Here is a 23,059-nt window from a genome sequence, read left to right as displayed (position 1 = left end):
GATCAAAACTCTTCTTCATGTCAGTGAGATTTATTCATATGGCTGCATGCAGGTAGTTATCTACCCTTATTAGGATTAGTTTTATATGAAGCGGCCAAACCATCTTCCAAAGGTGGCTGCACCATTTGCGTTCCCAGTAACAATGAATGAGAGCTCCTGTTGCTCCACATGCTTGCCAGCTTGTGAGTCGTTTGTGTGTTGGCTTTTGGCCATTATAATAGGTGTGCAGTGGTATTTCACTATTGTTTTAATTCAAAACCTTCTAATGATAAGTAATGTGGAGCATCTTTTTATATGCTTATTGCCATCTGCATATCCTCTTTGGTGAAGTGTCCACTCAGGTCTTTGACACATTTTTAATGAGGTGCTCAATTTCTAATTGCTCACATTTAAAAATTCTTTGTATTTTTTGGATAATAGTCCTTTATCATATGTGTCTTTTGCAGACATTTTCTCCTAGCCTGTGGCTTAACTTCTCAGTCTCTTGAGAGAGTCTTTTGCAGAGCATAAGCTTTTAAGTCCAACTTATTTTTTTCATGGATTGTGTCTTTGGTGTTATATCTAAAAATTCCTTTCCGTAACTGAAGTCATCTGGATTTTCTCATACGTCTTTTCCTTGGAGTTTTGTATTTCACATTTAGGTCTATGATCCATTTGAGTTAACTTTTTGTGAAGGGTGTAAGGACTCTCTCTGTCTAATTTCTTTTCTTCTTCTTTTTTTTTTTTTTTTTTGGCATGTTTATGCCCAGTTGTTCTCGCAACCCTTTGTCTAAGAGACTCTCTTTCCTCCATTGTATTGCCTTTGCTCCTTTGTCAAAGATCTTCTGGCTGCTTTTCAGATTTTTTTTTCTCATTCCTTTTCCTTCCCCCTTCCTTCCTCCCTCCCTCCCTTCCTCTCTCCTCTGTGCTCTGCTAGGCACAGAGCATCTTGCATAAATGTGTAGGGAATATGTAGTTATCTGCAGGGTAATGTGCCTAGGTCTAGTTTTCTTTTTCACTTCTCCTGTTTGAGCTTGTAATCCTTCTTGATTATGTGGTATGATAGCCTTCTTGATTTTGAAAGCATTGAGACCAGGATCTCTTTTAGTATGTCTTGTATTCCATTCCTTATCCTTCTCTCTATAGGACTCTCAGTTCAGTTTAGTTGCTCAGTCGTGTCTGACTCTTTGCAACCCCACGGACTGCAGCGTTCAGTTCAGTTCAGTCGCTGAGTCATGTCCGACTCTTTGCAACCCCATGAATTGCAGCATGCCAGGCCTCCCTGTCCATCACCAACTCCTGAAGTCCACCCAAACTCTTGTACATCGAGTCCATGATGCCATCCAGCCATCTCATCCTCTGTCATCCCCTTCTCCTCCTGCTCCCAATCCCTCCCAGCATCAGAATCTTTTCCAGTGAGTCAACTCTTCCCATGAGGTGGCCACAGTATTGGAGTTTCAGCTTCAGCATCAGTCCTTCCAATGAACACGCAGGACTGATCTTCTTCAGAATGGACTGGTTGGATTTCCTTGCAGTCCAAGGGACTCTCAAGAGTCTTCTCCGACACCACAGTTCAAAAGCATCAATTCTTTGGCACTCGGCTTTCTTCACAGTCCAACTCTCACATCCATACATGACCACTGGAAAAACCATAGCCTTGACTAGACGGACCTTTGTTGGCAAAGTGATGTCTCTGCTTTTAATATGCTGTCTAGGCTGGTCATACAGTGTGCCTATTCATTTCTCTTCCTTTTTATCCTTCTCTCCCTCTTTCTTGTGCGTGTGCACACACACACACACCGTATCAATCCAGGTCTAGTCAGGAGACAGAAGCCATGTGAATTACTTGAGCCAATATTTATATATAAATTATTGTGTATTGATACATATATGTGGAATTTAGAAAAAATGGTATAGATGATCTTATTTGCAAAGGACAAATAGAGACACAGACTTAGAGAACAAATATACAGATACCAAGAGGAAAAGGAGAGGTGGGAAGAATTGGGAGTTTGGGACTGACAAATATACACTATTGATATTTTGTACAAAATAGACAACTAATGAGAACCTACTATATAGTGCAGGAAACTGTACTCAGTGTTCTATGCTGACCTAAATGGGAAGGAAATCCAAAAGGGAGGGGGTATATGCATACATATAGTTGATTCACTTTGCTGTACAGCAGAAACTAGCATGGGCTTCCCTGCTGGCTCAGTTGGTAGGTAAAGAATCTGCCTGCAAAGTGGGAGACCTGGGTTCAATCCCTGGCTTGGGAAGATCCCCTGGAGGAGGGCATAGCAACCCAGTTCTAGTATTCTTGCCTGGAGATTCTCCATGGACAGAGGAGCCTGGCAGGCTGCAGTCCATGGAGTCCCAAAGAGTTGGACATGACTGAGTAACTAAGCACACCTCACAGAAACTAATGCAACATTGTAAAGCAACTATACTCTAATAAAAATTAATTTAGAAATTATTATTAACTAAGTACTGGAGAGTAGAAAAGGCAACTATTGACCACTTAATATCACCAAGTAGCAAATAGCTATAGGATCAACTACCACCTCTAGGGCTAGGAGACAACGAGCGATGAGATTGGAATTACTATGAACAAACGACGAGGTCCCCATGGAACTGATGCTGAGACTTTTAAGAAGGGAATGTCACCTGGCTGGTGCTCTGAGAGAACCAGTGATTCTGCTTATGAAAATGTTATAGACCTGCATACTCAAAACAGTTGCTACTACAGGTACAGTATGCTGATCATGGATTGAGGAGTAGTGTTGCCAGAGGAATGATGAAAAGAATAGGAAACAAGAAGAAGAAGAAATGATTTTGTCCTTCCTCTATCCTTCCACTGTTCCTCTGGAAACCTCCAAGGAGGAGTCACCTGAAAAAGAAACAACAATGTCATATTCCTCTTGCTTTGGGATGCACATTTATTTCGCATTTAAACTTATTTGAAATTTGCATGAATCTTAGAGTAGATGGCCTGTTATAGTTCAGTGATGGCAGTGTTTTTCTTTCTTTATGTCATATAAAATAATGATGCTTCTTATAATCAATAGTTGCTAACATTCTATGAAATGTAGTATTTTTAAAAGCATAAAATGATTGATATCACCTAACTTCCCAAGCCTGGCAATGATTGTTTTCTCTTTTAAGTTCACACATACCATCTGTTAAATAGTTCTATCATTTTGCAAGAGTCCAGGGTTAAGCTTTCTGATTAAAAGTTTCTACAGTATTTCCCCCTGTTGTTGTTGTTGTTTTTTGTTTTTAGAATTTTCCCACCTCCAGGATTACGGTAACTTTCTTATTTTCTGTTGGACCCTCTCTCAAGGAACCTTATGAGATCCTCTGCATTTTAGTCAGTGAATCGTGAGTTTGCAATCACATGTCTAGGGCCCTTTGTCTTGGAATTTGAATCCTATGGGCATGAAAACTCACTTGAGAGTTACTGCTCTCTCCTACTTAAGATTCAAATTCTCTATCAACCAGTGTTTGTCACTCTCCCCAGTTTAAACAGATTTTTTTTTTTTTTTAATCACTATTTGGCTGCATCAGATCTTAGTTGCAGCATGTGGGATCTTTCCTTGAGCTCTTTAGTCCTGGCACAAGGACTTATAGTTCCTTCAAGGCATGTGGATCTCAGTTCCCTGACCAGGGATTGAACCCACACCTCCTGCATTGAAAGGCGGATTCTTAAACAATGGACCACCAGGGAAGTCCATACATTTTTGCTTCCAGGTTTATAGTAAGGTTATGGTGCTCCTCAAGATCAACAACTCTGACATGATAAATAAATCCATGGTTTTCTGGATCTTTCCAGAGAGAGTTGAAGCTGAGTCTAGAACCTTCTACCTTAAAGGGCACTACAAAAGTATTTAGTGTAAACCCTATTGCCTGTTTTTAAGCTTTGTATTATTTTGTGTGTTTCTGGAGTTGTACCTCGTCACTTCATTTTGACTTTGGGTTGAAAATGTTTTAAGTTCTCAGAAGAAACACGTCGTTTATTGGAGGTGAGCTCATACTTTCCCTTTCTCTGTATTTGATACATATCAACATAGAAAAAACAAAAATAGTACCTTGTTAACACTATTGGAGAAAAATGATTTTGCCAACCAAACCACAGAGCTATCTATTATTTATCCAATAATATATTAACTTAGCTATTTCTGTTAACAAACTGGCCCCAAACTGGAGATTTTAATCTGAAAATCTCATACAAGAAAAGTTCATCCTGTGTAATTGCTGTTTTCTAGATTATTGCAGGTGACTTTAACCAGAGTTGTGCTGCTATATTATATATAGTTGACCCTTGAACAACATGAGTTTGAACTGTGTGGGTCCACTTCATGCTTGATTTTTAAAAAATAAATACTACAGTACTACTCAGTCTGTGATGCAGAACAAGATATATGTAGGGCCAACTACAAATTTATATGCGGATATTCTGCTGCACATGGGGTTGGCATTCCCGAACCCTGAGTTGTTCAAGAGTCAACTGTAGATGATCATTTACTCACATTCCTATAGGTTTTCTTACTACTCGTCTGCTCTTTTATAACAGTTTTCTTACCCCCTGCTGCTTACACCCTAAGCCTATGCCATGTATTTTAGGTTTATTTTTTTTATGAAAGGATCCCACTTGAGGCTACTGACATCCATCTTAGCTAATTACTACTGCTTAAAAAAAGACAAGGATTTCCCTGGTGGCTCAGTGGTAAAGGATCTGCCTGCCAATGCAGGAGACACAGTTCAGTCCCTGGGTTGGGAAGATGCCCCGGAGGAGGAAATGGCAACCCAGTCCAGTATTCTTGCCTAGGAAATCCCATGGACAGAGAAGCCTAGTGGGCTACAGTCCATGGGGTCACAAAAGAGGTGGACACAACTTAGTGACTAAACAAGAAAAAAGACATGCCCTCCCACACTTCAAAACAAACAAAACTCAGTGACACATAATTATCCTTTATTTAAAGCTTAGAGTGTTTGGTCATTTGGGATCTAGTTGATCAAGGGTAGGCTTGGTTGACTTTGACTCTAAGAGGAAGGTTGAGCCCAGGTCTGGTCCACACATATCCCGTCCTCTTTGGTCCACCATGTTCACCTCTTGGCAGTGGCTGAAACAGGAGAAGCTAGGCCTCTCTGCACAATCATGTTTCTAACTCTACTTATATCACGTCTGCTAATATCCCATTGCTAAAGCAAACACAGTGGGCAGGACAGCATATTCTACCCCTTCTTGGGGAAACTGGGCTTGTATATTTGCTGAACAGTAATTCAAACTATCCTAGAGGGGAACCAAAGAGCGAGCATAGACATTTCAGGAAGAATTTCCCTGTTGATCTCTTAGTATTTCTAGCCCCCTCTCTGTCCACAGTTCAAGGACTTTCTTTGGTCATGGTGATCCAAGCAAACTCTTTATTTGCAGCACATCTGTCCATGACCTAGATGGTACCCCAAAGAGAATAGTCTTGATGCTTCATAGATAGTGTTATGGACTGAACTGTGTCCCTTTCAAAATTTCTATGTAGAAACCCTAACCTGTGTTTAGAGACAGGACTTTGAGGGAGGTCACTGAGGTTCCATGGGATCCCAAGTTTGATATCCTCATCTGATGAGACTGATATCCTTATAAGAAGAGGAAAAGTAACCAGAGGGTTCATTCTCTTCACAAGCACAGAGGAAAGGCCACGTGAGGACACAGCAAACAGGTGGCCATCTACAAGCCAGGAGGAGACCTCTCACCAGAAACCAAACTGACCAGCACCTTGGCCATGAACTTCCCAACTCCTAAACTCTGAGAATATAAATGTCTGTCGTTTAAATCACCAGCCTGTGGTATTTTGTTATGGCAGCCTAAGCAGACAAATACAGAGTGAAAGAGTTAGGTTAAAGAAGAATCATGACTGGCTAGTACATGTGACTTAAAAAACATTCATGAAGAACACAGTTGAACATGAGTCAATATTGTATCTGTGTTGTTAGGATATACAACTGAGAGCCGAGAGGAGGCAATTGACATATAAATCTGTGGGTTAGATGAGGTATAGGAAAATGAGGGAAAATGAACCTTATGGTGATTGGGAGAGTATGTATACTGAGGGCTTTCCAAGTCGCACGAGTGGTAAAGATCTCTCCTGCCAATGCAGGAGATACAAGAGAACTCTCCTACCAAGGCAGGAGACATGGCTCCAAAAGATCGCTTGGAGGAGGCCATGGCATCCCACTCCAGTATTCTCACCTGCAGAATCCCATGGACAGAGGAGCCTGGTGGGCTACAGTTCATGGGGTCACACAGAGTCAGACAAGTTGACTCAAGTGACTTAGCATGCATGCATGCATACTCCACTGATACACACCAAAATTCAACTTTTATTTTGAAAAAATACTAGTACCCTAAAAAAAAAAAAAGTCTGGATTCAGATTGCAATCTGTCAATTTGCACGTAGGGCTCTAGACTATTCTCTTACCAGATATAAAAATTCTTTCTGTAATGATAGGTGAATCTTTAAAGTCACTATAGGGTTGACTCTTTTTTTATATTCATCCTTATTCTGACTCATTTTAAAGCACTGATTTTGATTCGGTTTCCTGACTAAATGAGGAGGTGAAGAATCTAAAGAAGAATTAGAAAGGTGGTTGGAAATCCATCTTATAAGACAAAAATGAATAAAAGGTTTAGCAGATTAAAGAAGGAGATGGCAACCTTACATAAACTTGGGCTGTAAAATGGGTTATGTAGAAGTACAGCCTACAACTTGTCCCTGTCTCTGTGGAGATTAGAACTATGGGAAGTCTACCTGAGGCTCAACATGAATGATATTAATTCATAAAGAATAACTAGAAAAGAAATATCTATTGACTGTTGGTGCCTCTTCGAGCTGTACATCAGCATATGATAGAGATGTAAAGGTTTCTAGCCGACTGCAACCCTAATACAGGAAGCACTATGAATATTGAACTAGTAATAGTGAAAGATACTAAGATGGAAATTACTATATGGAAAACAATCCCTCTCTTCCTATAAAATATATTTATGGCATTTATATATTTATAGACACCCATGACTGCACGCCACATAAATATGCATCTCTTTTCTGACCTTTGGAAACAGAATTTTCTGGATTCAGAATGCGTGCCTGTCCCCATGAGATCACTCCCAAATCTGAGCTACAGCTTTCATTTGTTTAGATCATATGCCTTTATTTTTGATGGTCTTGGAAAGAACAGACTCAAGAACACAAAGCAGCTTTAAAAAAAAATGTTAGCCAATGGGAACACAGCAAAATGCACAGCCAGACACAGCCCTTAATACACCAGTTAGTAAAACCCTCTGTCAGAGAGCCTAATAGCTTTATAGCAGTAAACACATATTTGTTTGGGGTTTTTTTTTTTTTTTGTACAGATGTTTCAGGCCTCTGTGCTCCCAATTAATTCTGTGAGTTCTGACTGTCTCTCTGATACCCTCTCTCTGGCTGATCCCTCTTCGTTATTACTGTACATCACTTATCCCAGAGACATTTACTTTGAGATTAAGGAGAAAAAAGAGAATGGTTTTGCTTGGTAAAACAATTCCAGAAGGTATAAACTTCCCATCCTAAAGTTCTCTTTGTATCAAAATAGTTCACCACCTTCGCTTCCCACAAGGTTCCTGGGTGGTGGTTACATAAGAGGTGCTAACTTTGAACTCTCCCTTCAGGCCTCCAGAGAGAAAAGATCACTTCGGTTCTCCTGAGTGTCATTTGGAAATGCTCCCAAACTGATCTCCACATTGTGATAAATAAGCATCAACCAATTCCCCAATGCAAATAAAGTATAATGCTAAGACTTATTGGCTCTGTCAAAGAGTAGTCCAAAAGTGGAAAGATTCGGAGGTCATTCTTCTCCCAGGCTCCGATCTACCAAAACATCCTCGAAGCTCCTTTTCTTAGGAACAGAGAACAATCCATTACAGCCCACATCAGATGTGCTAGGTCTGGTCTTGGGGGCTTATCTAGAACTGTAGGGGTGATCCTTGTGTGGAAGGGGATAAGAGGAGAGAATGAGAATCATAGTGATGAAGAGGACACAGTAGAGAGGGGACCAGTCTACATGAAAGTACAGCAACACTCTTTCTTTTTCCATATGTGCAGGAATTGGAAGCTAGCTCATGGGATGGAATTAATACTCCATCCCATGAGATCTGCTCTCTGAAGCATGTGTCTCCCTCCCATCAGCACTGTATTTTGTAGTAATAGTGAAGCTCAAAAAAGGAAACCTTTAATACCTAATGCACTGGGGTATAGTCTCCCCCTGATGGACCTATAATTCCTATCATAGCTAACGGTTGCTGTAAACTGACACCGAAATGGCTGTCTGTCCCTTTGTGTGAGAAAGGTAAAGGTCTCTCTATGCAGCCTCATTAGCATTCAAACTGATCTTTTCTCTTCTGCTTCTCTCTCAAAGGAGGTGCCTCTCTCCCTTGAGGTGCTTGTAAGAAAGGAGAGCATTGGAAATTAACATCTGGTAAATTGAACAGATTTCTGTGTAGGTTACTCTATAGTTCCTAGTCTGTTTCTCTTGGATACCAATGGAAAGGTTTCAAACTTAGAAAAGACATTATTCTTTCAACAAAATGGGTTCACATTTGCTCAGAAAGCATATGTTCTGTAAATGTGATATAGCAAAGGTTATTCTGAGACCATAAACATTTATGAATTCTTTAGTTCTAATGAATGAAACCAGGCAAGCTATTTCAGATCTTTTTGTGCATGTTATAGCCTTTCTCTATTTTTTCCTACATAGGAATTTTTTAAAAAAGCTATTAAGAGAATGGAAGTAGAGAATATGAAACAGAACTGATATGAAAAGTATTCTTTCCAGGACAGTTTTTGTTTTTCCAGCATTTTCAATTTTTGGCTTGAGCATATGTTCTGACACTCTGTGGATTGCCACCTTGCACTGCTGAGTGGGCCATTTTATCCTTGCTTTGAGATGACATCCTCCTCGTAAACATGGGCTGTGTATACTATGTATTTTCTGTCTCCCATAATAACTTAACATAAATTCAGTAAACCAAATAGAGTTACATGACCATGGTGGTCTGTACTGTAGCAACAGGGCTAAGTTGAACTACAGTTCCCAGAATCCTCTTGGCTGTATGTTTCTGAGTTAGGGTGGTACAAAAGAGAAATTCATATGAAATTGGGGAGGTCCTTAGGTCAACTTATTTCTAGGTATTTTATTCTTTCTGATGTGATGGCAAATGGGACTGTTCCCTTATTTTCTTTTTCTGATATTTTATTGTTAGTATATAGAATGCAACAGATTTCTGAAGATTAATTTTATATCTTGCATCTCTACTGATTTCATTGATAAGCTCTAGTAGTTTTCTGGTAGCATCTTTATGATTTTCCCCCTAATTTAATCCTGACACATAAGACTTATATATGTTAGTATAAGATGTGATACTTCTGATATTTCTTTGGAGAATAAAATAAAATGGTTCTCTAAATGGCAACCCACTCCAGTGTTCTTTCCTGGAGAATCCCTGGGGCAGGGGAGCCTGGTGGGCTGCCGTCTATGGGGTTGCACAGAGTCGGACATGACTGAAGTGACTTAGCAGCAGCAGCAGTAGCAGCTGCTGTATAGCAAAGGTAATTCTACTTAATGCTCTGTGGTGACCTAAATGAGAAGGAAATCCAAAACAGAAAGGATATATTTATGTGCATAAATGATTCACTTCACTGTACAGCAGAAACTAACACAACATTGTAAAGCAATTAAATAAAAGTAGATAAGTGGTTCTTTACATCATAAGAGTTTAAGTAAAACAAAGCCTGATTGACTCTGGAAATAATACTTCTTCATTCATTTGAAGTTGAAGGAATTGAACCAAAGAGTAACTTTATGAAAGAAGGGCACACCAGGTAGATTCATAGTAAAACAAGATTTTAGGGGAAATAACTTGCTAATGAGAGGAAAATTATTTTCTCCACTTAAACTCTTCATAATACATAGAAAAATCACAAATATTAAAATGGATGTTTACCTTAACATTACTTATAATTCAATTTAAATCAAGTGTTTAAAAATAGTGTCTGTTAAAACATATTTGCTATCCTTGTTGGTTTCCCATATTTCAATTAGCTAATATATATTCCATTGTGTAAAAAGCAAAACATAAGAAAAAATAATCTAGCCATTGAGTGAATTAGTGTCCTGCCAGTGCTAGTTATTCCTTCTGCAGCTTGAATTATAAATTTATACTATTAGAATATATTCTTTGTTTTATAAGAGCAAAATGCTTTGAGAAAAATGTAATGTAGTATAGCACAGAAACTTAATTTATCTAAGTTTAAATAGTTTTAATACTGTTTTTAGGCATCTTAGATAGCATTGGTTTAAGAAATGTCTTTCTAATTCTCCAATAATTATTTGGCTCCAGTTATAATAAACCCATGTGCCTCTATAGTCATAAATTTGGTACTAAATACTTTTGTCTCTATTTCTTGGTTTGAATTTGGCAAGTTTTATGGGCTTCACTTAACCATCATTCTATTTTATATTATACAAGATTCTAAGTCTCTACCTCTAATATTAGCATACTTCCATTTAGAGTATTTAACCTGTATCAAAATGGAATGACCTAATGTTTCTACTTCACCTTTTGCAATAAGAAAACATGTATAAGAATATATCGGTGTTTTACCATTTGTCCCAAGGCATCTTCAAGTCATATAAAAGCCTTATGATCTCTACACAGTTCTTGTATTCTTGAATGACTAAACAAACTGTAAAGCATTAAGTCAGGAATTAAAACAGATATATAGAGAGTGCAATCTGACTCTACTAACTGGTGGGGTAGGTATAAATCTTTGCAAGCTGAATTCTATAGCAGACACATTTCTCACCCTTAGTTATAGTACGTATGGTGCTAGAAGAAAATAATGAAATATTGAATAAGAGGTAGTCTGACATTTCAAGCCAGAGAAGAGTGTCCAAATGGATTATCTGGACAAAGAAAACTGAAGAAAGAAGGCAGAAGCTCAGGGCAAGAGAGAAAGCTAGGCGATAGGAGAGCCAAGACAGCTAAAATAAGTTTTTTTTTTTTTTTTTTTTTCTGGCAATGATGGGAAAATCAAAGGGAAAAGGCTGGAAAAAATCCTAGATACAGTAAGCTATGCCTGATGCTGAACTTTTATGCCCTCTTATTAACAGTATTTTTGTGAAAATGATGGATCTATTTAAAAGAGGCTAAAATAAGCTCAAACAGTGTAACTAAGACATAGAAAATCAGCCTTTAATCATTTCCTGGGTCCACTCTCTGTCATAGACAGAGGTTTCTCAAACAAAATTTTCTTTCTTTATTTTTCTTTTTCTCAGTCTTTGGAAATAATAACTGAGTACTGTTATTCCAATTCTGGGTGCCAAATATACTCAGAATGACCCTGACCCAGCCGTCATGAGTCTTGACTTTGCCATACAAGTTTTCTGGCCTCTAGCTCAGACTGTGAGTTGGAGACTTCTCTGTCCTGATTTTGGACTCAAGCCTCACTGTGACCACAGCAGATAAGGACTGCCAGACCTCAAAATGGCCTTGAGTCTGTTTCCAGGTCCTCAGTCTGGTCATCCTGATATGCAGGGCCCTGGCTGGGAATTGCAGAAGGCCAGCCAAAGTGTTGTATGGCGGAAGTGAATTCTAATATTCTGCTTATTAATGTGATTTAACTGTATTTTGGAAAAATAAAACTACTTCTCCAAACAAACAGGAATAAGTAGTATTCATCAGAGACAAACTGAACGCTTATCACAGAATGAGAAGTATGCTCCCCACATGCCTCCTGAGTCTAATGTTGAGAGCACTGTTTACAAAGGTGCTGACACACGTCTGGCATCAACAATACACAGGATGGGGAAAAAGTGGAGAGTAGGTGTCAGAAAATGTAATAAAAAGGTAGAACTTAAATGGAGCCGAACACAGCAAAGAGGATGGGGAAACCAAGAGTTTCTGTTCAGAAAGGCAATATTTACATTAACTATCTGGGCCTGGGACTCCTCTGATGGTCCAGTGGGTAAAACTTCACCTTCCAATGCAGGGGTTGTGGGTTTGATCGCTGGTTGAGGAAGCTAAGATCCCACATACCTTGCAGGGAAAACACTGCAACATAAAATAGAAGCAATATTATAACAAATTAAATAAAGACTTTAAAAATGGTCCACATCAAAAAAAAAAAATCTTAACAAAAAGAAAGATCTGGTTCTGGTTTAGTTGTTTTTCAGCTTTGACAACCAAACTGGGTAATTGAGGCCAAAAGTAGGAAAATGCACCTCTGATTGTCATTAACCATTTTTTTGCCTGAATTATCTAGACTTTTATTTATTTGTTTTTGGCTGAGCCATGTTTTAGTTGTGGCATGTAGGATCTTCACTTGCAGGATGCAATATCTAGTTCCCTGACCAGGGACTGAGCCTGGCTCCTCTCCATTGGGAACAAGGAGTCTTAGCCACTGGACCACAGGGAAGTCCCTTATCTAGATTTTTAGATCATTATGTTTCTACTCAGGCTTGTATGTTATGTCCCGTGAGAGAAAGAGCAATAAAGACAAGTCAACTATCTCACAGGAATTTCTTGGCTAGCTAGTGAAAATACAATGGCAAGATGAAAAGGAAAATGAGAAGGAAATAGTGCAGCACATTTGTGCAAGGAAAACACACACAAATCATTTCATACTCAGTAGAGAAAACCTTGGGAATTCACGTGTAGGTGTTTTTTCAAAATGGGATACTAGTCAGGAAAAAAAAAGATACTCAGCTTCCCCCTAAAAAATGCATGCATGTGTTAACTAAAATGAAACAAAGATGGTAAACAGGAAAAATATTTCTTGACGAGATCTTTTTTCTGAACTAACTGAGACTGAATCTCAACACAGCAACACCTTCTCTGAGCTCCATGTGAGAAAAAAAGAAAAGAAGCAATCTCTTATTAGTATAAAGTCTGTGCAAGGTCAAGTTTTTGTAAAATTTTTACCTGCAAAAGGAAAACTTTTGCAAACGTCAGAGAAGAGCGACAAAATAACATCATCTGTGACCTAAATGGAAGGGAATGGCAAACCACTTCAGTATTCTTGCCTTGAGAACCCCATGAACAGTATAGTAGTGTACTTTGGCCACCTCATGCGAAGAGTTGATTCATTGGAAAAGACTCTGATGCTGGGAGGGATTGGGGGCAGGAGGAGAAGGGGACAACAGAGAATGTGATGGCTGGATGGCATCACCGACTCGATGGATGTGAGTTTGAGTGAACTCTGGGAGTTGGTGATGGACAGGGAGGCCTGAAGTGCTGCGATTCATGGGGTCACAAAGAGCTGGACACGACTGAGTGACTAAACTGAACTGAAACAGTAGATGGCAAGAGTGAACATCGACATTCTAGGAATCAGTGAACTAAAATGGACTGGAATGGGTGAATTTAACTCAGATGACCATTATATCTACTACTGTGGGCAGGAATCCCTTAGAAGAAATTGACTAGCCATCATGGTCAACGAAAGAGTCTGAACTGCAGTACTTGGATGCAATCTGAAAAATGGCAGAATGATCTCTGTTAGTGTCCAAGGCAAACCATTTAATATCACAGTAATCCAAGTCTATGCTCCAACCAGTAACGCTGAAGAAGCTGAAGTTGACAGTTCTATGAAGACCTACAAGACCTTTTAGAACTCACACCCAAAAAAGATGTCCTTTTCATTATAGGGGACTGGAATGCAAAAGTAGGAAGTCAAGAAACACCTGGAGTAACAGGCAAATTTGTCCTTGGAATATGGAATGAAACAGGGCAAAGGCTAATAGAATTTTGCCAAGAGAACACACTGATCATAGCAAACACCCTCTTCCAACAACACAAGAGAAGACTCTACACATGGACATTACCAGATGGTCAACACCAAAACCAGATTGATTATATTCTTTGCAGCCAAAGATGGAGAAGCTCTATAGTCAGCAAAACAAGACCAGGAGCTGACTGTGGCTCAGACCATGAACTCCTTATTGCCAAATTCAGCCTTAAATTGAAGAAAGTAGGGAAAACCACTAGACCATTCAGGTATGACCTAAATCAAATCCCTTATGATTATACAGTGGAAGTGAGAAATAGATTTAAGGGCCTAGATCTGATAGATAGAGTGCCTGATGAACTACGGATGGAGGTTCATGACATTATACAGGAGACAGGGATCAAGACCATCCCCATGGGAAAGAAATGCAAAAAAGCAAAATGGCTGCCTGGGGAGCCCTTACAAATAGCTATGAAAAGAAGTGAAGTGAAAAGCAAAGGAGAAAAGGAAAGATATAAACATCTGAATGCAGAGTTCCAAAGAATAGCAAGGAGAGAAAAGAAAGCCTTCCTCAGCGATCAATGCAAAGAAATAGAGGAAAACAACAGAATGGGAAAGAGATCTCTTCAAGAAAATTAGAGATACCAAGGGAACATTTCATGCAAAGATGGGCTCAATAAAGGACAGAAATGGTATGGACCTAACAGAAGCAGAAGATATTAGGAAGAGGTGGCAAGAATACACAGAAGAACTGTACAAAAAAGATCTTCACGACCCAGATAATCACGATGGTGTGATCACTCATCTAGAGCCAGACATCCTGGAATGTGAAGTCAAGTGGGCCTTAGAAAGCATCACTATGAACAAAGCTAGTGGAGGTGATGGAATTCCAGTTGAGCTATTCCAGATCCTGAAAGATGATGTTGTGAAAGTGCTGCACTCAATATGCCAGAAAATTTGGAAAACTCAGCAGTGGCCACAGGACTGGAAAAGGTCATTTTTCATTCCAATCCCAAAGAAAGGCAATGCCAAAGAATGCTCAAACTACTGCACAATTGCACTCATCTCACATGCTAGTAAAGTAATGCTCAAAATTCTCCAAGCCAGGCTTCAGCAATACACGAACTGTGAACTTCCAGATGTTCGAGCTGGTTTTAGGAAAGGCAGAGGAACCAGAGATCAAATTGCCAACATCTGCTGGATCATCAAAAAGCAAGAGAGTTTCAGAAAAACATCTGCTTTACTGACTATGCCAAAGCCTTTGACTGTGTGGATCACAATAAACTGTAGAAGATTCTGAAAGAGATGGGAATATCAGACCACCTGACCTGCCTCTTAAGAAACCTATATGCAGGTCAGGAAGCGACAGTTGGAACTGGACATGGAACAACAGACTGGTTCCAAATAGGAAAAGGAGTATGTCAAGGCTGTATATTGTCACCCTGCTTATTTAACTTATATGCAGAGTACATTATGAGAAACGCTGGACTGGAAGAAACATAAGCTGGAATCAAGATTGCCAGGAGAAACATCAATAACCTCAGATATGCAGATGACACCACCCTTATGGCAGAAAGTGAAGAGGAACTAAAAAGCCTCTTGATGAAAGTGAAAGAGGAGAGTGAAAAAGTTGGCTTAAAGCTCAACATTCAGAAAACAAAGATCATGGCATCTGGTCCCATCACTTCATGGGAAATAGATGGGGAAACAGTGTCAGACTTTATTTTGGGGGGCTCCAAAATCACTGCAGATGGTGACTGCAGCCATAAAATTAAAAGACACTTACTCCTTGGAAGCAAAGTTATGACCAACCTAGATAGCATATTGAAAAGCAGAGACATTACTTTGCCAACTAAGGTCTGTCTAGTCAAGGCTATGGTTTTTCCAGTGTTCATGTATGGATGTGAGAGTTGGACTGTGAAGAAAGCTTGCACCGAAGAATTGATGCTTTTGAAGTGTGATGTTGGAGAAGACTCTTGAGAGTCCCTTGGACTGCAAGGAGATCCAACCAGTCCATTCTAAAGGAGATCAGCCCTGGGTGTTCTTTGGAAGGAATGATGCTAAAGCTGAAACTCCAGTACTTTGGCCACCTCATGCAAAGAGTTGACTCATTGGAAAAGACTCTGATGCTGGGAGGGATTGGGGGCAGGAGGAGAAGGGGACGACAGAGGATGAGATGGCTGGATGGCATCACCGACTCGATGGACGTGAGTCTGAGTGAACTCGGAAGTGGTGATGGGCAGGGAGGCCTATCGTGCTGCGATTCATGGGGTCACAAAGAGTCGGACATGACAGAGCAACTGAACTGAACTGATGACCTAAATATCAAAATCTGTGCATTTTTCACTTCTAGCAAAGTGGGTGATTCCTCCACCCATCCACCAAGTAAAGACTGAACAAAGCCGCAAAACATCATCTGCGATAAACAGATAGGGGAAGGATCGTGGGAGATTAGAACTGGAAGACCTGTAATTGTTTGCAATTGGTTTCCCTGGTGGCTCAGGCAGTAAAGAATCTGCCTGCAATGCAGAAGACCCAAGTTCGACCCCTGGGTCAGGAAGATGCGCTGGAGAAGGGAATGGCTACCCACTCCAGTATTCTTGACAGAAGAGCCTGAGGAGCCTGGTGGGCTACAGCCCATGGGATTGCAAAGAGTAGGACATAACGGAGCAATGAAAACTTTCACTTTCACTTGTTTTCTATTGATACACAGCATCTGTATTTAATATACACAGGCACGCTTAACACAGTAAGACAACAATAACCATGGTACATACATTCAAAATTGTCTGTTTAGTCTTTGTTGAGACTTTCTCTGTGCATACCATTTTCAACTGGCTTTTTTTAAAATTTTTTGAGCCTGTGAGAAGAATGAAATTATGCTTATTAAAAATATGTATATTTCTGGAGGGATATACATTCCTATAACCTTCATTATGATGCTCTTAATTAACCAATATGCCTCATAATAAAGTATCTAGCTGTCACCAAAATCAACACTTCTCAGTTATTAATAGATTAAGGAAAGAATGTTAATTTCTTCAAGCTCCATTTCATTTGGTCTCATTACTTCAGGAGCCAGATGGTTACAGGGTTGGACCTGTCAACAGTTACTGTGAGGAAGAATACATTCAGAAACACCCAACTCAAGTATGAATAACAGCTGAAAAATGAATTCTGAGGTAGCCGTGCACAATACATAAGGCAGGGCAGAAAGTTACTCTGCCGAGAAATGGAGAAAATTATGAATCAGGCACACTTTAATTGATGTTTCCACCCTCCCCACCCCCCCAACACTCTCTCCTTCCCCTACCTGAACCCCATTAAATTCTCTCCCGGCGAATCACAGCCCCACGGCTCCAGCTGTGCTGTAGAGCGGCTTCCCATTTTCCAGGTGTCTGTTTCTCTTGTCCCTCGTGCTGCTGGAATTTGACAGTTCTCCTACACTGTTGGTTGATTGATGATGTCAACTTGGAAGAGACAGTACCACCAGCAGCCAATTTTTTCAAGATGTTTTCTTCTTTGATTTCTAAAAATCCTTTCTGAGCACTTCAAAAGGAAATCACCCTGAAGGGCATCACCTGCTTGGCGCCTCAGCCTGCTGGGTGGCTGCCTGTGACAAGAACGTCAAACAGAAGAGTTAGTTGCCCATTCTTTCTTACCTGTTGGGTGAAACAACGTCTAGGTGTCCCAACAGCTCTCAGGTCCCATCGCGCGGTAATTCACCTGAGTGATGGTCAGTGTTCAGAGATAAGACACAGGATGTTGAAACTTCAAATCCTCCTTTGGGTGAAGTGTCTGTGCTTTCAAGAGAGTTATTTGCTTGGAATGCACCGCAGTCCTCTTTATCTGCCAAGCAGGGTCAGAGTTTTCTCCTTACAAGGTATTTTGTGATGTTTACATGTGAAGTGTTACGCAACTCCAATCCTGTGCCACAGTAATTCACATGGTACTGTTTTGTATTTCTGCTGCTGCTGCTAAGTCGCTTCAGTCGTGTCCGACTCTGTGCGACCCCATAGAGGGCAGCCCACCAGGCTCCCCCGTCCCTGGGATTCTCCAGGCAAGAACACTGGAGTGGGTTGCCATTTCCTTCTAGTCATTCTTAACTGCTAATGTGTCTTGATACCTGCCCCCTAGCGGACCTGAAGCAATTTGCAACCTGCTTCTTTTTTTTAAATTGGAATGTAGTTTAACAATATTATATTAGCTTCTACTCTACAATGAAGTGAATCAGCTATATGTGTACATATATCCCCCTCCCTCTTGGGCCTCTTTCCCCTCCCCAGTCCCACTCATCTAGGTCATCACAGGGAACTGAGCTGAGCTCCCTGTTCTAGATAGCAATCTGCTTTTATTACCTTTTTTAACGGGGGGATTTAAATAGCACAGATTTGATGATTTGGGGCCATTAGTACCTGCTATAAGCCTTGCAATGTAAAATTCTAGCCTCATAGAGCTTAAAGTAATCTTAGAGCTTTCTTGTCCAAACCGTACCTTTTAAATAAGAAACCTGAGAAACCACAAGAGTTTGAAAGATCTGTCTGAGGTCCCAGATGTTAGTTAGCCAGCTTCTGGTTGGAGAAGTAAGGAAAAAACCCAGATTTCAGAGCTGACCCCAGGCTGGGAATCTTCCTAAATTTAAACAGCTACATTTCTTCATAAACCCTGAAATTCATTCACTTATCCAAGCATTTGTTTATGCCTTTTTGAGAATCTACTGTGTTCTAGGCACTCTTACTGATATGGAGGGCTGATGTGGGAGATGCCTGCTGAACAAACGTATCATCTAGTGATTATTTTTAGAACAATCTTCTCAATTTCTGTAGAAAACTAATGTGCCCACAAGCCATTGTTTCCTTCTTAACAGTCACAAAATCTCCTTAATTAAAGATAAAATTGTATGACTTTTAGGATACATTTTTCTCCGTGCAAGAACAAAAATCCCATTCTGTGATTCTTTCATCCAGGTTGATGACATGTACTTTTAAAAGGGTGAGAAACCAGCTCACCTGTCAAGATTCTAGTAGATCTGAAGAGGAATATTTATTGTCCATGAACTCCTTAAGTCTTCTCTCTCTGAGAAAAATGAGCCTCTTCAGTCAACTCTGCCTTTAAAGTTTCTCTCCTTGTTCCCTAGTTGATTAGAACTAAACTAAGAAAGCAGAAACATGGGAAAAGGAAACTTGGTTCCAAATGCATGGTAGGCAAACTTTTTGCACAAGGACAACTTTCAGCAAAAGAAAACTCTTAATGGGACACATGTTTTTCCCCCAAATTCAAAATGATCATAGATGTGCTGAGTATCACAGAAAAATCAAGATAACGTTCTTCCAGATAAAATTACCTACTTGACTCAGTAGAACAATGCCAAAATGAAGCTTGATTCTCAATTCTAGGCATGAAAATTAACAAAACAGTAGTTGCAGCAAAAGAGAATCTTCTTTCTATTCTTCCGTCTGGCCTGGTTGTAGCTAACCTGGGCCTCTATAGCTCATTGCTGGTATAGACTGCGGAGAAGGCAATGGCACCCCACTCCAGCACTCTTGCCTGGAAAATCCCATGGATGGAGGAGCCTGGTAGGCTGCAGTCCATGGGGTTGCTAAGAGTCGGACATGACTAAGCGACTTCACTTTCACTTTTCACTTTCCTGCATTGGAGAAGGAAATGGCAACCCACTCCAGTGTTCTTGCCTGGAGAATCCCAGGGACGGGGGAGCCTGGTGGGCTTCCGCCTATGGGGTCGCACAAAGTCGGACACGACTGAAGTGACTTAGCAGCAGCAGGTGTAGACTGAGAACACCGCTGACAAGGAGACTTGTCTGAGTCAACAAGGCAGACAGGTGGATTGGACCCTGGAAATGCTTATTTCAATGAAGAATTGAGTGGCTTCTTAGAAAGATGTCACCTTAAAGGAAGGAATGGGTCTTGCATATTAAGTTTGCTTCTGTAGCATCTCAGTCAGTGGAGAGCGGGGAAAATCTTGACACAGTACATCATTTGTCATTCATATGTTCCCAAGCCAGTTCACCCACCTCCATGTCCCTGAGATCTGGAAGAGGGAGAACCATTAGAATAAACTGAATTAGTTATTTTCTAACAAATTCACTGGAGTCATGGGAAATTCAAAGTATTTGGATTACAATGAAGAGTGAGGTGTTCTGTTCCCTTCCCACTGGATATTTGATACACTTTGTGCTCCAGGACAGCATTTCCACCGGTGAGAGCTGGGGTCTGCATTTTTTGACACTATTCATCACCCATCGCTTCAGCAGCAGCCAGAGGCAGTACCAGCAGAACCTGGTGGTGCTGGACACCAAAACGAAGGATGATATGGGCTCAGACTTTCCTCAATGGGGACCTCCAGCAAAAGCAAGAGGGAAGTCCTTTGTAGAAAATGAAGATGAGCCATGATTTCTGTGCCCACAAGCCAAAGCCATAGTCTTTGTTGTGCCACCGACAACCAGATCCTGGAAAGGCCACTGTGTTGTTTAACCCAACATGTTAGAATGTTAGGATTGGGTATTATTTGGGTCTTTGGAGGACTGCATTTTAAAGTCTCAAAGCTGCAGCTAGAGACACTGATGTATAGAACAGTCTTATGGACTCTGTGGGAGAGGGAGAGGGTGGGAAGATTTGGGAGAATGGCATTGAAACATGTAAAATATCATGTAAGAAACGAGTTGCCAGTCCAGGTTCGATGCACGATACTGGATGCTTGGGGCTAGTGCACTGGGACGACCCAGAGGGATGGTATGGGGAGGGAGGAGGGAGGAGGGTTCAGGATGGGGAACACATGTATACCTGTGGTGGATTCATTTTGATATTTGGCAAAACTAATACAATTATGTAAAGTTTAAAAATAAAATAAAATTAGAAAAAAAAAAAAAAAAAGCTGCAGCTATTTAGTCTCTACTGACCAAGAGGAACTCACCATGCTCCTCACCTTGAATAAACTTTGGACAGATTTCTTCCTGACTCTAAGCCCCTGCCCTTCCTTTTCTTAGAGTATTTACTTTAGAAAATTTGCATGGTAAACTCTTTATCTGCCCCTTTGAGATATGTCTTTTTCCTGACTCTTACCAATTTTATAATCCAGAGGTGTCTTTCTTATGGACCACGGAGTCATCCCTTTGAAATGTAATCATCAAGAAAGATAGTGACCCTGTCTTCCTGTAAATGTAGAAGGACCAGAGCTTGATTTCCATGAGCACCAATTAGTAAACACATATTGCTGATTTACCTTGATTGACCCCAAACTAATGTTCTAATCTGTCCCCCAGTCTATTCCAGACCTTGAAACTCTTCTGCCTTTTTATTTGTGGATGGGGTTGAGTTCAGTCTCTCTCTCCCCTAGTACAATTTGTTGTTGTTCAGTCACTAAGTTATGTCCGACACTTTGTGACCCCGTGGACTGCAGCATGCCAGACTTCCCTGCCCTTCACTATCTCCAGGAGTTTGCTCAAACTCATATCCATTGAGTCTGTGATGCCATCCAACCATCTCATCCTCTGTTGTCCCCTCTCCTCTTGCCTTCAATCTTTCCCAGCATCAGGGTCTTTTCCAAAGAGTCCGCTCTTCACATCAGGTGGCCAAAGTTATTGGAGCTTCAGCTTCAGCATCAGTCCTTTCAGTAAATGTTGGAAGGGTTGATTTCCTTTAGGATTGACTGGTTTGATCTCCTTGTTATCCAAGGGGCTCTCAAGAGTCTTCTCCAGCACCTTGTACAATAGTCTTGAATAAAGACTTCCTTGCTGGTTTTATTCTGTCCAGTGCAACTTCTCTTTGATACCACCTGTAGATTGGACTATTGTCCTGTGATTTAGACTAATCCTTGCCAGAGTCAGGGGAATTTTTTACCTGATTTGAGATCCCCTCACTGCTCTTCTAAATCTCTTATATACAGGCTTCTAATTAGTTCCTGAGCTCCAGCCCAACCCTCTGAGACATCAACATTTTTATAAGTAGTGCTTGGCCTTGGTTCATGGTTCCCAGTTTTCTTTCTGGGAAACCACCTGGTTCCTGTCCTAATGGGCAGCAATTCTACTTTTCTTTGTTGTCTTTTCCCATGTAATTTAATGTAATGCAATATAATGTAATGTGTTAGTAGCTCAGTTGTGTCTGACTCTGAAATCCCATGAACTGTAGCCCTCCAGGCTCCTCTGTCCATGGAATTTTCCAGCAAGAATACTGGAGTGGGTAGCGTTTCCCTTCTCTAGGGGATCTCCCTGGCCCAGGGATCAATCTTGCATTGTAGGCAGATTCTTTATTGTGGATACCTCCAAAATCCTCACATCACCTTGAATTCCTCACTGTTAGTAGCCTACCTGGACTGAGACCAGTTACTGGTGGACTCACTCCCCTGGGAACAATGCTTAGCATCTCAGATGGCATAGCCCTTGGACATTTGCAGCTGGATCACTTCTCTTCAGCTCTTCCCCCTACCATGACTCAATGAAAAATCTAATTTCATATCCCTGCTCTTGCCCACCTGGCTAGCCTTGTTATGGTCTAATGAAATTCTACCTGTTGACTTTCTAAAGTTTCTGAAAAGAGAAATTAAGCAGTCTCTGGATCATATTTTGAAAGATAGCTTATAGGCATTATTTATTTTAATCTTCTTAACATCCTATGAAGGAGATACAGTTGGCCCTCTGTGTCTATGGGTTCTACATCTGTGGATAGAGGGCTGGCTATGGGATTTGAGTATCCATGGATTTTGATACTCACATGGATCCTGGAACCAATCCCCCATGGATATGGAGGAGTGACTGTATACTACCATCATTTAATGGATGAATAAAACTGAGGATCAGAGAAGTTAGAGCTTATCCAAAGACACAGGGACAGGGCTCCCCAGTATTGTCTAATTTCTTTAAATGCTATCTTTAGCTAGAATCTGCCTGGTTCTAGACCTTGTGCCATTCTGGACCATATTGAATTCCTTCTGGTTATAGATGGTATTCATGAAAAATCTTCACATAATTTTCAGGAGGCCAATGTAAAGGTAATTTGGCAGTTTGGGATGTTATTTTTGGTGGAAATTTGATGACAGTATGAGCTGTTACTGTAAGCCACATCTAAATACTCTGGGAATTGTTAAAACCTGGTTTTGGTGAGTCTTTAAGTAAATATTTTCAAAATCCATACTTGTGCTTTTTGATATGTATACTTTTTGTTTTTGTTGGAGGCATTTTTCCTTAGCATCTGCTTCTCTCACCCCAAAAAACATGGATTCTCCCACACAGTTTACTCATCCTGTGT

General features: G+C 40.5%; 1 long non-coding RNA gene across 1 annotated transcript; it reads right to left on the bottom strand.

The window, feature by feature from the left end:
* Positions 1-1,840: 1,840 nt before the first annotated feature.
* LOC139186466 (uncharacterized) lies at positions 1,841-17,877 on the bottom strand. Its single transcript, XR_011570022.1, has 3 exons — positions 17,526-17,877; positions 17,113-17,412; positions 1,841-2,869 (listed from the first exon to the last, which is right to left on the bottom strand). It is a non-coding gene; the product is annotated as an uncharacterized lncRNA (long non-coding RNA).
* Between the last annotated feature and the right edge of the window lie 5,182 nt (positions 17,878-23,059).

This window comes from Bos indicus, chromosome 13 (genome assembly GCF_029378745.1).
Source record: "Bos indicus isolate NIAB-ARS_2022 breed Sahiwal x Tharparkar chromosome 13, NIAB-ARS_B.indTharparkar_mat_pri_1.0, whole genome shotgun sequence".
In the NCBI taxonomy this organism is placed as follows: domain Eukaryota; kingdom Metazoa; phylum Chordata; class Mammalia; order Artiodactyla; family Bovidae; genus Bos; species Bos indicus.
This window is presented reverse-complemented; position numbering and strand designations above follow the sequence as displayed.